Consider the following 13,155-nt stretch of genomic DNA (forward strand, 5'->3'; position numbering starts at 1 on the left):
TCGGGTTTCAGCTAGTGCTTGCAGCAGGGTTTCGTGGTCTCTCTCAGATCTCTCACGAGTATGTTCAAGGCTGTTAGTGCGAAGGATATGCATCCCTCCATTGGTGTCAACTTCCTCGATACGACGTAGAGCTGTCCTGCCCTGAATTTCGTTTCAGGCAACTCTACGGATCAGGATTGGTAGAACTCTATCTGCTGTGCTCCCTTCATTTACGTTGTAGATGCTTCGGTCTCTATTAAACGACATAGGTTGATCTTGATCTTCGCTCCATGCTTCCAAACATTCGACCCATGTAGGCGTCGCGCCATGAAAAGCCGGACGAGGGTTAGGAATTGGAACAGGAGCTGCCTGGGGTAGGTTCTCAACCTCGGGTTCGGAGTTAGAAACATTTGAAAGGTCTCCATCATGGTGATCATTCAAAGGAATCGTATGATCATTCTCTGGTTCTTCTCCAAACCACCCAGCAATGACTTCGTTCGGAAGGTACTGGTTGTCGTGGGGATGGAGTCCAGCCATGTTATCTACGCGAGAATTGGGGTAAGAAAATAATTATTAAACGAATTATCTAGATAATTATTTAGAAAATCTTCATTAGTTACATCGCTATTTGTGAAGTGCATACCAGTTATATGTAATCGAAACAGGATAGGCCTTCGAATAAGTGACCTTAATTCCAAATTCACACAGAATAGGGGTAAAGTAAAATTTTCACAGATTCTAAGTCTATAACATCCTAATTACATACAGCCTTAATGTATCCATTTAGCAACTATGAACTTAGTAATGAAGATCCCATTTTAGTTCTCATGTATAAAGTACTTATAGTAAAACCAAATACTCCTATAGTATTTTAAGTTTAATGTTATGTTCTACTGTTCTCATTATGGTATTGTTGGTAAGATTTTAGACTTGTTGCAACCACACAACTACACTTAGGCACATGCTAGTCAACCCTCGGATAATATAGGTGATCAGACTATATCTTCCAAGTTTTGACTGTATGTCTCTAAGTCCACCTGTGTTGCCCAACAATCGTAATTCTTTTGTACTGTCCTAGTGACACTGATTTTAGTATGAATGCAGCACGTATACTTAATTAAATATTTTATTATTTAAAGTATAAACTCTTGGTCAGAGTATTTTAATCCCATTGTATTTATAGTCTGTATATCTTTTATGGGTTGATATACTTAATTCACTATAAACAATGCTCTGCTACCAATCTATCACACCCCAAAACCATTGAACGGCGGAAACGTTATGGGCGGAGGACGTCTTGTATAGTATCACAACAATGAAAAGTAGTAAACAAGCAACAACATCATTCGTTGCATTAATAATATAATTTTAATACAAGTGTGTTCTCTCAATTTATAATAGACACTAAAGTATAAATCAAAATGAAAGATGAGTCTTGAACGAGCACCATCTTCTCTAAACCTTGCATCGGTACCTGTCTATGGTCGACCTGAGGATACAAGTTATTTTGAAAGCGAGTATCGGATTTAAAGCTGGTGAGATCATAAGCATTTTAGTGTCTTAATTTGTATGTAAGTACATGTATGTATTTGAAATGTAAGTATTTGTACGAATGAACTGTAAGTATTTGTATGTAATGAACTGTAAGTATTTGTATGTAAATGAACATCCTAGAAAACCTTATGTTTCCTACTAACTGTATCCTTCTACCAAGGCATCTAGTATCCATGTGTGTGTCTCTTGTAAGAGTGTGTATTTTCCCAAATCTGACTATCATTAACTAAAAAAATTGTTTCTACATTACCGTGCATCGTGTGAAGGTTCACGAAGTGAATGTAATGGGAAAATGAAATAGTACTATGGTGTAGTATCAAATAACTACAACCGTACTAACTACCTTAAGTCTATTGAAATCTTGAAAGTATTGTAGTATTTGTAATAAGTGACTACCGCTGTACTAACTACCTTAAAACAAAAAGGTATTCAATATAACATCTGATCGACCTGTATCTTGCTACCGACTCTAGTAAAACGATGATGTAAGACGCCGTAAGAAATGATATTTGGCACCCGTAGACTTTCAAGTCCCACTGTAGCGAGCAGAAAGGTGTAGGATAGTCAATCCAGTATAGATCTATACGCAAACTCATACGCTCCCTAATTAAGGAGATTCAGGATACAAGAGCGGTCATGGCAGGAAGTGCCATGACCCGCCCAATGGTTCACATAACTGCATAAATGTATATGTAATGAATGTGCTAAGTGAAAGTGAAATCTTTCTGTCTAGCCTGTATATACTGAAATGTTTTGCATGTGCTAGTTGTAATGTATGTTCTCTCTATCTAGCATGTATAGTAATGTACTGTGTGTACTAGTTGTAATGTATGTTCTCTCTATCTAACATGTATAGTAATGTACTGTGTGTACTAGTTGTAATGTATGTTCTCTCTATCTAACATGTATAGTAATGTACTGTGTGTACTAGCTGTAATGTATGTTCTCTCTCTATCTAGCAAGTATTGACTCATGAATGAACTGACTCATTGTATGATACCGTGTACTAGTAATAGTTATAGTATTTTCCTGAACTACCCCTATGGTAGCTTACTAGTAATGTAACTGGTACGTATGAACATTGATGTATACCCTTGCTACCCAAGGGTATTGAATGAACTGGAAGAACCTTTATGACTATATATGTACACATGATATATAACTAATATTTAAACGACCTTCGGACGGGTACCCGATATCCCACCAGACCACATCTCAAGCGCGAAAAGGAAATAGGGTGGATAGCCTTCCTAAGTCTTTTAAACATTTTTTATATAACTATACATATATAGGCATGCAATTTATATTATATAAGCATAAGATAAGTTTTGTATAACCTTTTGAACAGGATTACTATCTAAGAAAAGATCGACTTGATGTCAATCTATAAAACGGGTTGGGGGTATTTTATCTAACAAAATAGTTTTAAATACAAAGAAACATTTTTTTGAAACACAATTGTAAATGAGTTTGAATTGAAACATACAGTGTATAATGAACAATTAAATCAGGAGTTTTAAACATATAAAACGTATATGAAAATCCTTTGAATAACAACTGTTTGGTAAAACAGCTAATGTGTAGTAAATCATTTGAATGTTGCTTATTAATCACATGTGATTTGATATAATAACTAGCATGATTCTACTTGTATCCCCCCCCCCCCCCAAAAAAAAACATTTAAAAACATTTAAAACATTGATTAAGGGGTATGAACTCACCTGTTGTTAGTGGCACGAATAAACTGAAGAGGTAGGACTGCTAGGTGTCAAGTGAAGACTTTAGACACACACAATGGTCCTAATTACATATGAGAACATATGTATATAAACAATTAGTGATTATAACACTAATTAAACATGTATAAACATCCTAATACAAGGAAAATGCTTTGGTCAAGTGCTAGGAGGCTAATGGGTTGCAACAAAGGAGCTCAACACCTCATACGGAAGTTTATGGTCCAAAGACCATGTATGTTGGAGTTTACGGCCCAGGGGAGTAAACTTCTGGCCGTAAACTCTCTATTGGGTCTCTAAATGAAGCTTAAAGCTATTACAACTTAAGTGGTGAAGTGCTTCAAGGCTTACTAGAGTGTTAGGGCTTCCTTTTAACTCCTTTGAGGAGTTCATGGCCTTGGGACCAACCCCTTGGAGATTACGGCCGTAATCTCCCTTGGAAGGGTGTTTTTGGTGATTTCCAAGTCCCTAATATATCTAAGAATTAATCAAGGCAATTGTCCAAGGCTTTAGGAGTGATTAAAGCACCTTTTGGCCCTATTGTTTGGAGTTTTTGAGGAGTTCACGGCCCTTAAGAGTTTACTGCCATAAACTCATAGCCATTTATCTTTATGAGGGTCTTAAGGTCATAATGAAGCATTCTAAATTCAAGCCTAAGCCTTAGGAAGTGTTTGTGGCATCAAGACACCCCTAACTTGAGTTTTCGGCCCATGCACCATTTGGTCATGTGTTTGCGGCCGTGAACACCTATGGGTGTTGGTATTTTGATTGTTTTGGGTCCTATACACATCAAGGTAATGTGCTATGCTAGTCTCTTGGCTCAATGAAGGCATTTACGGCATTTTGGCACCTAAAAATGGAGTTCATGGCCCACGAACATACTTGGCCGTGAACTCACTTATAGCCTTTGTTTCTTAATGATTTTGTGGTCTAAACATGTCATTGTAGTTTCTAGGTTGAGTTCGAAGGCTTGGAGGGACATTGGGCACACTTTGGCCCTTATAAAAGAGTTTACTCCCCAAGGTGTTCTTGGGCGGTAAACTCTCAGATCTTAGTGTTTTCCTATGATTTCTAGTGCATTAAGCATATAAGAAGCTTTAAAACAACACTAGATAGAAGTACTCACTTTCCGGAACGAAAGTCCGAAGATCCTTGAGAGAGAATTGGGCTTTTCTCTAGTTGGAAATAGAACTAATGAATAAATATGGCTCAGATTTCTATATATAGTCCTGGGATTTTTGGCAGAAAATATTTTATTCCCAAAATGAACTCTAATATCGTAGAGTTTTGGAATAATTGTGTTGCACAAAACCCTAGTGCATCCACTCTCCTGATATCTCCTTAAGTGTAAATCCTAAAAAACTGTCAAACTATACCCGAAAGTCTGGAACTTCACTGTAGCTGTTCTAACTTCTATTGACTTAATATGGTTTGTACAAAATGGAAATTTCGGGTTGTCACACCCTGGTTCAGGTCCAGTGGCAACATCGGAGGGGATCCGAGCTGACCTGGGAGGCAGAGTCGGAGATGCGGGAGCAGCATCCGGAGTTGTGCGTGGCATGAGACTTTGAGGGCGAAGTCTGGTTCTAGTGGGGGAGAATTATAACAGCCCGAAAATCCAGGTTAGCTTTATGGCCCTTCTATTTTGAGAGAGTTGACAATTTAGTCCCTTAAGGTTGTATGGTGGATTGGTGAGTACGTTGGGTGTACTCACACGCTTAAATTGAACGCGGACTCGCCCGCTGGGCGTAGCGAGCCCAGATACAAACCCTAATTTCTGGCTTTTGCACTATAAAAGGAACATGTAGTACTTTGCCCTAGCCACCATATCCCCTTGAGTGAGTCCTTAGAGATTCGAGATCTGTGCTTTAGCTTGTGTGTGTGTTTTGAGCTTGAAGTTATCTTTTCAAGGTAAAGAAGGAGAAGAAGGAGCCATTGTTGGAGCTAGAAGTTGAAGAACAAGTGTAGATCCGAGTTCTACAGTGGTTGGAGATCCTTTTTAGGGTTTTTGGACCATTTTTAGGGTTTTTGGTTCAAAGTTGGAGACTTTGTGTGCAAAGAGTCTCCATGAGCTTGGATCTGACCTTTTCTAGTGTATATTGTGTTGAGGATTCATAAAAATCCAATCTTGGACGTGGATCTTGTGTCATGCATGAGTTATAGTCTCATTATGGAAAGAGGAAAGGTGTTTTGAGCACAAAGTGAACTTTACAGCCATGCAAAGGCTTAAAGGTTTCAACTTTACGGATTAAGTCACATTAGAGGAGTCAGATCTGAAGTTTGGATGCAAGTCTTAACCGATTAAGACCTGAATGAGATGGATAAGGAAACTGGGCATTACGTTGGGCGTAATCCCAGTACGCGCGGCGTAAGGGGCTGCGTACCCCGATTCTGTGAAGGCTCCGGGTACGCCCAACGTACATGTTTGGTACGCGCAACGTAACCCAGAGAGTTGACTTTTGTTGACTTTTAGGGTTTGGTCAACTTTAGTGTAATGAGCCAAGTAAGGGGTAAAATGGTCTTTTACCTTCCTGAGAGTGATTAGAGGGAATGGTCTAGCCTAGGGAAATGTGTTGATGTTGAGTGTTATTTCATATGATTAGGCGGAGGCTAGATCTTATCCCACGGAGTCCGAGATTTCTGAGATTTACGAGTTACCGAGCTACACGAGGTGAGTCTTCTCACTATACGTTACCTAGAGTGGTATTTATGTGGACTGGAGGGTCTTATGTGTTATGTATGAGATTATGTGAATCTATGTGCTATGTGATATTTGCATGTTATATAATTGTATAGACCGGACCGGAAGGTCCAACGATATAGACCGGATCAGAGGGTCCAACGATTTAAACCGGGCCGGAGGGCCCAACGAGCTACGGGACTAGAGGGTCCCACTGAGATACATCGACCAGAGGGTCGTACCGTAGCCTCGAGTGGCGTATGTGTTGTATGTGGTATTTTGGGGAACTCACTTAGCATTTATGCTTACAGTTGTTGTGTTATGTGTTTCAGGTACTAGCGAGGACCGTGTAAAGGCGTCGGCGTAACCCGTACACACTAGAGGAGGGATTTGATTTTGTGATCTTGGGATATGTTATGTTTTGATAATTATGATTGAATACTTTTGATAATATTTTTATACAAATTTGGTTGTTGAAAAATAAAAATTTGTTTTAAAAATTACGTTGTTACAACTCAGAACTTGTTCCAAATCATTAATTAATCCATAAAGTCATTAACATTGAGCTTTTACATGGCTCAAAGGGTACCAAATCCATGTTCTAACTTTACAACTTCAAGAAAGGAACTAATACTCATACATAGGTTGATATTATCCATTAATATTGCATTTTTATGCATTTGGGACCCCTAAAATGCCCAGATCTAGGGACCAAACTCCTGGAGCAAACTTATTCTCATAAAGGCATATCAAAGACACCAAAATGTGCCACAAAACACCCCAAACTAGATCCACCCAAAAGAGATGAAAAAATTAAAGCTTTTTACCTTCAATAAGTTGCAAAAGATGAGTAACTTTTGGATCTCCAAGCTTCACTCCAAGTGATGATTCTTCAACAAGCTCTAATCTCTTCAAAATGCACAAAAACACTCCAAGATTCCTCACAATCGCTTAAGAACTCCAAGATGGTGGCTAAGGGTCGAGATTAGGGTTTAGGATGTATGGAGGTTGACAAGAGGCAAGCATAATGATTAAAAGAAGCTTAAAGCCGCATACCCCTATGTACGCCCGATATACTCAGATACTATATGTGATCACTTCATCCACTACACCCAGCGTACACAATGATTACGCCCCGCGTACTCATCAAAGCTCCAAACACTTCAATTTCAAACTGTCGCAACTCCTTCATTCTAAGTCCATATTCGACGTTCTTTATATCCATGGAAAGGTAACGAGGAGCTCTACACTTCTATCAACTCATCTTCGCCTTAAGACTTCCCGAACAAAACTAATATTCATATAGGCCTGAACTGACAATTTACAGTTATACCCTTAGGCTCCGAAATGCAACCACACTCTCAGATCACCTAATATATACTACTTACATCCAAAAAGGGTCCAATTCTCTCTTTCCCCCAGGCCATAACCCTTGTGACAACTGGTATTCGCTCTACGACCCTGAATACGGAAGCGATTTAAAATCGAGTGTTATATGTTAATATTTTGAAATGAAAACAATAACAACAAATGTGAAATAAATATATACAAAGGGAAAATATATACAAGCATACATTCATGATGTCAATGCTTTAAACATTAGCATCGGCTCCACATTCACCCTTAAAAATGTATTTAATATTCTTTTTTTATGTATATTTGTATGTATGATTAACAATATTAATAATAATAAATTTAAAAAATAATATAATTATTTATATTTTAATAATAATAATAATAATAATAATAATATAGTTTTTGTTTGTAGAAAAATTCTAATATTTTTGTTTGCAAAAAAGTCATAATATTTTAAATCAATTTAACAAATAGTTCTAAATTAGTTTGTTATCGGTTCCAACCAATTAAAAAAAAAAGCTAAAATGTTAAATTTTATCAGTTTTTATGACTTTTTTTTTTGTTAAAATATATAATAATTTATAACTAAAATATAAATGGGATTTTCTAATATGTGCCCTACCGGCACATATAAGAAGTATTAATTAATCACAATTATTACCATAATTAAATGTGAAATGCATTAATTATGGAGATTATTAATGAATTTTATATTTAATTATGATAATATTTCTTATAATTAATGTGTTTAACATTTAATTATGATAATAATTATGATTAATTAATATTTCTTATATGTTTCTTAAGGCACATATTAGAAAATTCCAATATAAATTAAGCCAAAATTTTAGAATTTATTGAAAATATCTCTATATATAACTATGTTAATAAAATATTTCTATATATAACTATATAATTGATATACTTGTCAAATGGTATGTTTCTTTTTGCTAATTCTTTTGGTTTCCAAAATATAATTGAATATACTTGTCAAATGGCATGTTTCTTTTTTGCTAATTCTGTTGGTTTCCATTTTATTAGCCACTTTTAAATCTTACCATAGTTTAGTTAACCTATTCATGGTTAAAAACTTAAAATCTCTCAAACCCTCATAAACCATTTGAACTAATCATATTCTCCTTGTAATTCGTAACCCCCTCCCCTTCATTTCTCAGTGCGCCACCATGTATCCTTTACGTTTACGCATCACAGTCCTCACACTATGGTTCATCGCCGCCGCCGTCTCCTCCGTCTCCGGTCACAACATCACCGATATCTTGTCAGATTTTCCGGAATACAGCGTCTTCAACGACTACCTCACACAAACAAGACTCGACGACGATATCAACAGACGAGAAACAATCACTGTTCTGGTGTTGAACAACTCCGTCATGACAAAACTCGTCGCCAATCAATCGCTTTCCGTCGTCAAACCTGCTTTAAGCATTCATGTTCTTTTGGATTATTTTGACATGGCGAAGCTTCTGACGATCGGCGGCGGAAGTATGATCTCCACCACCCTCTACCAGACCACCGGAAATGCCGCCGGAAGCACCGGATTTGTTAATATTACAGATTTGAAAGGCGGTAAAATCGAATTCGGATCGGCGGATAAAGAATCAAAGATCAAATCGTTGTATACCAAAAGCGTGAAAGAATTTCCTTATAATATTTCTGTGTTAGAAATTAATTCATCGATCATTAATCTTGAGATTTTACCAAAGCCATTAGAAGTTAATTTTAGTACTTTGTTGGACGCGGTGAGGTGTCGGACGTTTTTGAAGTTGCTTATAAGCACCGGTGTACTGGATATTTACAAGAAGGTGGCGGAGCAGGCGCTGACGGTGTTTGCACCGACGGATTTAGCGTTTAAGTACACCGGAGCACCGGATTTGAACAATTTGACGAACGCTGAGCTTGTTTCGTTGTTACTGTATCATGCGATTCCAAGTTATGTTCCTGAAATTACTTTGGAAAATGAGAAGGGTCCAATGCCTACGCTTGCCACAAACAATGCCGGAAAGTTTTCGTTCACGATTCAAACCTACGGAAGTTCTTTAATGCTCAATTCTGGTGTTGACGATTCGCGTGTTCTAAAGATGGTTAGCGATGTAGTGCCGGTGTGCATTTTCATGATTGATAAGATTCTTCTTCCGATGGAGTTATTCGCCAAACGACCAGCTCCCGCCGCTGCATTACCGCCGGCCCCGGAATCTTCGCCGCCATCTGTATCTGCTCCAGCGCCGGGTTCTAGTTCTACACCAATTGCTCCCTCACCGGCACATATTGCCGGAACCCCTCAGGTGATACCACCTCCGGCTCCTACGATTCCTCCAGCTACATCACCGGTTGGTGGTGCTCCAGCGGCGGATATCGGAAGCAACAATGTAAGCGGTGGTGATAGAGGTAAAGTTCCGGCGATCTTCCTAGTGCTGGTTATCGTATCAATTTTGGGTATTTTCTTTTGAATGCTGATTGTTGTTTAATGCTTGATTTTCTTTGTTTGATTTGTGGAATTTTAATGGTTATTAGTGATTAATTGGATTATGATTGTCAATTTGGAAATTACAATGGTTTTTAGTGATTTTTGAAGTTCATGTTCATGTGAATCGCATTTCATACATCTCATTGATTCAGAATTTGTATCAAACACAGACGTATCGCTAACATTTTGCATTCGATTGATATGGAAATTTTGGAAAATTAATTCCGTTATGTTTGCAATTTTTAATTTTTTACCATAACTAATTACAAAGTATTATGGTAACTTTCTAAATTTTTTAAAAGAATCCTTGAATTTAAATTGGTTCTATGTATAAATAGATATTGATTCGGAAAATGTTAAATGCGCACGCTAACGTTTTGCATTCGAATGATTTAGAAATTTTGGAAAATACAATCCGTTGGGTTTAAAATGTTTACTATTTAAATCATATATGCCGTTACTATTTTTATTACTTTCTAAAATTTTAGTCGGATTGTTAGTTTGCGTTTTGAAATATGTAATTTAGATTGTTTAATATAAAAATGTTGTCGGCATGAGGAGAGAAAAAGAAATGAAAGTATTTTGAGCTTTTAGTTACTTTTAGTTAATATATTTTTTGATTTGCATATATTTAGTTATTTAGGCTTTTTTTTTTTTTTTTTTTTTTTTTTTACATTGAATGTTTTATGTGTTTGACATGTTCAAAAAACATACTTATAGTAGGTTTCCAACATATTTGGCAGCTCCGATGAGACTTGGGTTATCTTTTCCGACGAGTCTCGGCCAACAATGTTTTTTTTGTAAGATTTCGTTCATCTTCTCCAACCACCATTAAAACCGTTCATTGTTTATCGTCTTCAACCCCCAAGCCACCATTACAATTGAGACCTTCACCACACAAACCACCTACTAACACCCTTCATTGCCACATGTTACAACCGAAGATCACAACTACCTTCATTCATCTAACATCGCTGCTTCCATCAACCACCTTACCTGTTTTGCTGGAACCCCAAGAACACCTTTCAATCGTCATCAAACACAATCATCTTAACCTCCGCACACCTTAAACCGCCATATGCAGTCTTCTTCCTTCACATCCCATCACTCTTTCTCAGATCTCCGGTTCCTCCTCTCATGTTTTGATCACTCTCATTTCCCTCTCCAGCCCTCTACTTCTTACCCCTTTTCCCTACCAGCGATCGAAACACACACAGTATGTGTGTGTGTGTTTGTTTCTTACTGCTTTCCATCAACCAACCCATATATAAGGGAGACTCCCCGGAAAAATCATGTTTACCGGAGAATTGACTATTGGAAAAGCATGTTAATCGGGGAAGATGATCGGAATCTCACCGAAAAAAATATTGTTGGTCGGGACTCGTTAGAGAAGATGACTGGGGTCTCGTTATAATTGCAGAGATCACTGCTACCAAATATACCGGAAACCTACTATAACATATCGTAAGAATGTTTTTTGAACAATTCAATGGAAAAATATAGAAAATAAAAAACAAAAGGTTATCATTTTAAGTCATTATGCTTTTTATTAATTGATAATGTATTAAACTTGTTGGGATGTATTAAACTAGGGGTGTAGTGGATTATAAGGATCAACGTTGTAACTAATGCAAGTTATAAATTATAGGGATTGAATATGTAGTTATTAAAATTAAAAACAAAATCTATAAATCCAAAACTATGCAGACTAATACTATAATTTTCATAAATTAACATCTTACAGCGACCAAAATATTTAATAAAAATTATAAACTAAATGTAATTACTAAAAATAAAAACTACAAATGCTAAATTATAAACTATAATTTTCCATAATTTAGGTTTTAGTTCCTAACTTCATAAAACTTCAGTCTTTAATTTCTATCGTGGTTGGTCTCTAACCCACATGAAAAGACTTATATACCTTTGTTAATTTCTTTTACATTTTTATTTAAATAAAATTATTTGAAAATGAAATAAATTATGTAATATACATTAGGTCCCACTCTATACTAACAACCCTAAACATGGACCACCAAATACAACACCATTGAAAACTTGTCCAAACTCAAGACCACCACAACCGGAAGAGCAACTGTTGTCGTTGGATTTAGCAATCGTTTTCGATATCAAGTCCTACATTACCATCACTCACCTTCACTTCAACACCACCAACAACCACCGCCGATTTCAACCCTTCTTCTCTGTTCACTTAGCCAACATCACCATCAGGTTTTCACCGTCTACCACCACAAACCACCCTTGTCCATTCATTCCAGCCACCATCAAACACCTTCGAGACCTTCATCCTCCTCTAGAAATCACCACCACGATAGCCTTCAATCATAAAAAAACAAACTAACCTTACAACCTTATTCACCCTTCCTTATCGTTGGATCATCACAGCCATCACTAAAACACCATCGACCACCATAATCACCGCCAGACCATCAACCAACACTACATTTTCCAAGAAAAATCAAAAAAATGAGATCGACCAACATCCATATGCTAGCCACATCCCACCCTTTATCTTTTTCAAACAATCGCCAAACCACCATCATCATAACTTCGTATTTTTCATAGTAGAAAGAAATTAGCACCGAAAACTCGAAAATTGAGGGAGAAGATGTTGTGGATTTGTGCGATGTTGAGAAGGGAAAAGGAGGGGTCTGATTTCTTGTTTGACATATGTGTGAACAAAGCACCCAATAGCCCATATCGATCAAATTTTGTAGGTGGCGTCGTATAGTATATAAAATGACAATTGTCGAAATGGTAGAAAGGAAAACAACGACGGGGTTACCGGAGATGAAGAACACAGAAACATCGTTGACGTTGTTGTATTTTCCTTGGAGTCGAGATGTAGTCTGAGTCAACACATCATATTCAACAACGACGATGGCTTCAAGATGAAAGGGGAGATGAAGAAGTAAAAAATAAAATGTAGAAGGGGCGTGGTAGTAAAGGTATAGGGGTGGGGTTTTTAATTTCTTTTTCCTTTTTTTTAATTTAAATTTGTTAAAATAAAATATAATATAAAATAAAAAAAAGGGTATAAAGGGTTTTCTATATGGGTGAGAAACCAATAATTATTGAAATTGAAACCATGGGAACTTCCTTTAGTACAAAAAAAAAGTTATAGACTAAAGCCCAGATTTTGGGAAAAAATATGGACCATTTATGGTGATTTTTCTTGAAATTATAAACTACAATGACAAAACTTGTAGTTGTTAAGTTAATCCATCATACTAAACATGTAACTATTCGATTATTCCATAGGTTATATTGACGTTAGCAACAATCCCATCAAATCGATGATAATTGTATATTATATAGTAATATAATTATCTTATTGAAATAGC

At 36.7% G+C, this 13,155-nt stretch overlaps 1 pseudogene; it reads left to right on the forward strand.

Moving 5' to 3' along the window:
* The first annotated feature begins 8,398 nt into the window (after window positions 1–8,398).
* LOC145034168 (fasciclin-like arabinogalactan protein 10 pseudogene) lies at window positions 8,399–9,908 on the forward strand (annotated as a pseudogene).
* Window positions 9,909–13,155: the final 3,247 nt, after the last annotated feature.

Source organism: Lactuca saligna, chromosome 3 (genome assembly GCF_052625555.1).
Source record: "Lactuca saligna cultivar CGN05327 chromosome 3, ASM5262555v1, whole genome shotgun sequence".
Taxonomy (NCBI): Eukaryota; Viridiplantae; Streptophyta; class Magnoliopsida; order Asterales; family Asteraceae; genus Lactuca; species Lactuca saligna.